At 46.1% G+C, this 5,075-nt stretch overlaps 1 long non-coding RNA gene across 1 annotated transcript; it reads left to right on the top strand.

Moving 5' to 3' along the window:
• Positions 1 to 3,789: 3,789 nt before the first annotated feature.
• Positions 3,790 to 4,874, top strand: LOC109852914. The gene is made up of 2 exons (XR_002250056.1): positions 3,790 to 3,903; positions 4,367 to 4,874. It is a non-coding gene; the product is annotated as an uncharacterized LOC109852914 (long non-coding RNA).
• The last annotated feature ends 201 nt before the right edge of the window (positions 4,875 to 5,075 follow it).

Genomic DNA, 5,075 nt, shown 5'->3' with positions numbered 1-5,075 from the left:
CCCTCTCTATATGCGCATTCTCGAACGTGCCGCGAGAGATGCGTCTGCCATTTCATCTGTCAGGAAGGCTTCGGTTTCCCGTGCATACACTCGCATCATTATGGTTATGCCGCGTCCAACGAGCAAAATAACGCGCGTAATAGAGCGTCAGGTTTCTCCGTTCGTTTGTGAAACGCGCGCGTCCGCGGATATCACAATTTATATCCCGCCCCCTCCTCTCTCTCATCCTCCGGCTGAGAGTTTCGCGCGAATATAAGAGTTGGTTCTCTTTTTTTTTTTTTTTTTTGGATCTTTTGCAAAAACGAGTCGGAGACGGAGAGACAAGGAGAGCGCGCAAAAAAATAATTGTTAATTTAGTCTAACCTCCGTGGGAAAAGAAACGTTATCATTAACGACTCGGTCATTTACGATTCCGCGATAAGATCGTACAATACGCGGTTATTACATTGTTATTTCCATTCTTGTTCGCATGCCGTTATATACGCTGTCGCAAAAGGGCAGGCGCGGCGATGAATGATATAAAATGGCGCTACATATGTTCCACCACGCTGCATATTTCATTCGCCTCTTACACGACCCGACATATCGATCGCGTCGCGAGATACGTTCGGTTACTTGTACAAAAGTCGTTTCAGTTTCTCGCGCGCTCTATGTAAATCGAACCGAGTATTGTGCATGCGCGCCTCCGGTTTGTCAAAAGAAACAAAAAAAAACAAAAACAAAAAAAAAAAAACAGCATGATGTAATATAAAACTCGTTATTACTTCTCTCGTCTCGCTTGCCTTTGTAATCTCACACGGGCGTGTATATATAAGATCAAACGTGTAATCCCCTTTGGACCGATGATATTTTAATACCCTTGTTCGTGAAGTTGCGCACAACAGAGACGTGTCACAATGTGACACACACGTTCTTTCGCGAAAAGACAGCCGCGATAATTATCCCCGAATTCTCCGAATCTCTCAGATTTCGAGAACGTCCATATCCCGTTTTTTTTTCGTCCTCCTGATACTCCGTGAAGAAATTAACAGCGACAACAACCGGCCGCCTCTTCCTCTTCGAGCGCAAGAAAGAAAAAACCTCCGGGTTCACACAAATGCGACATCCGCCGACTGGGGGGCGGATCTCATTGTTGCGTCTGTATATATATCCGGGGGGAGCGATGGATGATCATCAGTCACACGACCTTCGTGCGAACGAACAAACGCGAAGATTAACCGTTAGGCGTGGACGGACGGACGGCCACCTGAAGGATCCTATCCTCGCCTCGGTGAAATTCACCGCGGTGGCGGAGGATCCGGAAAAGCGCGCGGACACCGAAACACACTCCCGTTGTGCGGTCCCGCTAATGAGAACCACCGCGGGACATTCGTCTTTCACGCCGGACACGTTGACACATTTCTGCCTCTCGACCGGAATAGAACAAGACGCACAACCGGCCGGAGCATCTGCCACGCGACAGTTCACTGTTTCCTCGCTTCCGAGACGAGCGCTTTAGCCGGTTGACGTGTGATATTCCGCCGCAGTATTTGCCTGTCTTATTCGGTAATTTATGTGTTTCCTCTACTCGCCGTTTCCTACTCACCGTCGCGCGTGACGAATCCTGACGATATCTCTCATCGAGAAAACACACGACAGGACACACGAAACGACTACTGTCGTCGCGTTCATGATATCGATCATGTCAATGCGATTCGATGTGATTATCGTTAAAACTTAAAACGAGCATTCTCGCACGCGAAGTGATCTCGTTCTTATTTTGTGAAACTGCAATAGAGAGAGAGAGAGCCGATGATAAAATCTCCTTCGTCTCGCGAACGTTTTGCGTTTCACGGATATATATATTGCGACATCGAGCGAAGTACCTTGAAGGTACGTAGTTTCAGTCTTATGATCGCTTGATCGTTATTTACAAAGTACATGAAACCCGAGGCCGCATTGTTATCACAAAGAAACACGGCACACGAGCGTCGCCGATGAAAGACGACGCCGGAGCTATTCCGGGCACAAGTCCGAGAGCGGACGGGAGATATAATTTCTCTTTATTAGATACAGCGTGTCGTTGCCGAGCGGATAAAAGCAAGGAAATAAAGCCAAAATTCTTTTGATATCGGACCGTATCGCGGACGTTGGTAGATAGACGCGGGACAAAGGGGTTGTGCGTCCCCTCCGCTTGGGGAGCGCACCGTCTCATCCTCTCTCTCGGAGACTAAACTGAGAGCGAGCGGCGGTATTAGCCGGCGGCATCTTGATATCATCCGGCGAACTTGCCAACTCCTTTATACAGACATTTATTTCCTGGCGTATCTGTTACAGCCAAGTGGCGGTCTCGCAGATTGTACTACTTTGCTTTTGCGCCGGTCCATTCCAGCGGTCCCTTCCTCTCTCTCTCTCTCTCTATATATATATATATATCTCTCTCTCTCTTTCTCTTTCCTTTCGAGGGACTTGCTGGAACCGAGGAAAACATAACCGTACGTCATTCGTTATTGTCGCGAAATAGCAATTACGTTGCTCATACGACGATGTTTCACGTACTTGGAAACCGTGAGCTTACCCCCCAAGTCTGAATCATATCCACCATCGAAACGTCGCTAACTTCATCATACACGCTTCTTTTGTTTGGCTTGAATGATACTTTGCGTAAATATCTTTTGTGTGTGTAGAGTTTTGCCAGTTTCGTGGCATTTGACGGGACGCCACGTCGTCGGTAAATATTTGTCGGTAAATGCATTTTGCATTCCCGACCCAAATAACCAATTCGAGTTTCGCATCTCTAAGCGCTTTCAGCAAAATGGCCGAGCTGGCCGTAGATCGTTCTAAAGCGGCCTCTAGCTCCTCCGGCGACCTCTCCGGCTTTATGCCAGCGAGAACAGCCAACTATACGCCACGCAAGAAAACACAAACTTTATACGTTACGGTGAAACTACCGCATCGAGGGGAACAAAAGACCCGCGCGGAGACATTACGGAAGAGGAAAATACGTGGCGACGAGCTGCTGCCGCTGCGGAGGCTCGTAAAGAGGCAGCGTCGAGCGCCGCTATAATGTCGAGAACAACGTTTACGCGAACGCCTTGCTCGCCACTTTTTTTCCTCTCCCCCAAATTGTTTCGTTCGCTAATCTTCGTACTGCTGCTAACTCCTGCAAAAATGACACGCGCGAAATTGCGGACTGCATATTTAAACAAAAAACAAAAAAAGTGTATATTAAATTAAGAACGAGATTGTCGAGATGTATCGAAATGTTTAAACGAATAAAGCGCGCGCGCGCGCGCGATAAATTATTTTCAACTTCAACTATTGACGCGGGATTTGAAATTGATAATAAATTTATTCTCGAATAACATAGCGCGTCCTCATTTTGTGCATTCTTTTTTTTTCTTTTTGCTCTTTAATTTGTCAAGAGTCCTGTTTATTTGATTCAATTTGTGTGTATTTTCGAAGTCGTGATGTAACGCGACGTTATCGCACGATGTTATCGGTGCGAAAGAATGTGGACGCGATTATCATCTACGTCGATTTACGCGCTTTCCAACGCATTCTAATCGACGTGGCAGCAAACAGAAATGCAGCCGAAGCGACGCCTGCCCACCTGTCCTCGAATAAACTTCCCTTCGGCGCATCCTGTACACGTGTAGAACGTATCCTGTTCGGCCTGCGGGCAGTGGCAGTATTTGTTAATGCTCGTGCGCGATCAGCGCGGCGCGGGCTTCGTGCAAACATGTCAGCTTGTCGCGCCGCAGTGACTCCACACGCGGACAGGGACAGTCGGCCCCGGCCGGTCACTGTTGCATGTCACGACACTGTTGCTATTTAGCCTTCCATCACTCCTGTCTTTTATGCCACTCACGTGACACGCGCATTACCGACTCTTGTGGAAGCCGCTTTCCGCGCTACTGACAGGTATGTTTTATACCGTATACGCGCCCGTCGTGACCCGGGCAAATTGGATTTTTCCATTGCGGCCGGCGCGGGCGCGCGCGCGCGGGTACGATCTGAGCGAAATGATTTAAGCAATTTCCAGCGACCGGTCGACGCTGGATAATTTATGACATTCAGGTGAAATCTTCTTCTTTTCGTTTATTAGTGTCACGAAAAAAAAAAAAAAAAAGTATGACAGGACGCTGATTTATGTGTAATAGAGAAGTGATTTAATGTTTGCGGTTAATATAGTTTTTTCGCTTTATCGAAGTCCGAGATATTTGTCACTTTTTGTTTGCATATCTGTCGTGAGGTTTTTGTTTGTTTATTTATTTTTTAACCAGCTACCAATATTGAATTTTTACGAGCACATATTTCATTAATATTCCTCTCCGCTCGGAAAGACGAGCCATCGTGATTCATACAACCTGTCCTTTGTGTTTAGCTCGAAGGAAAGTCCGGGGGACACTTACAGCATAAATAATGATATCTCCCTCGGTCCGCACTCAGCGGCGTTCTGCTCCCCAACCAATGAACGACGCCCTTCCTATCATCGAGAGTGACTGACAAGCACTCCATCAGCATCATATTTCCTAAACATAACAAGATTAGGTCGCATTGTGACGGCACTCGAAGCTAATTTACATTCTAATCTCCACACGTTTCCGTTCTATCTTCGAGTCTCTCTATTATGTTTAACGATGGCATTTTTATGCTACCCATTTTCGAAACACGTCAAAGAGTGTGATGCATCTCGAAATGGCAGTTTCTGTAATAATGGCCGAGGGAAGAATGGTTGTTGGTGTTATTTACATAAACATTTTTCTTTTTTTTTTTTTTTACATCTGTGAATGTAATAAACTTATTTAAATGACGCAATTTAAATGACGAGGCGTGACACTGGTAATAAAACAGGATTACTCGAACGATTGTGTGAGTGAGAGAGAGAGAGAGAGAGAAAAAAAGAGGAATGTAAATACACGAAGGAGGAAGAAGAAAAATGAAAAAGATTTATATATATGTATAACGTTGGAATATCTTGAATAATGTAACTCTCTCTCTCTCTCTCTCTCTCTCTCTCTCTCTCTCTCGCAAGAATGGCTCCACGTTGACAAGATATCGGATTAAAGAAGAACGAGCGAGAGCGGACTATC

Source organism: Pseudomyrmex gracilis, unplaced genomic scaffold, assembly GCF_002006095.1.
Source record: "Pseudomyrmex gracilis isolate BER0280 unplaced genomic scaffold, ASM200609v1 scaffold_39, whole genome shotgun sequence".
Taxonomy (NCBI): Eukaryota; Metazoa; Arthropoda; class Insecta; order Hymenoptera; family Formicidae; genus Pseudomyrmex; species Pseudomyrmex gracilis.
This window is presented reverse-complemented; position numbering and strand designations above follow the sequence as displayed.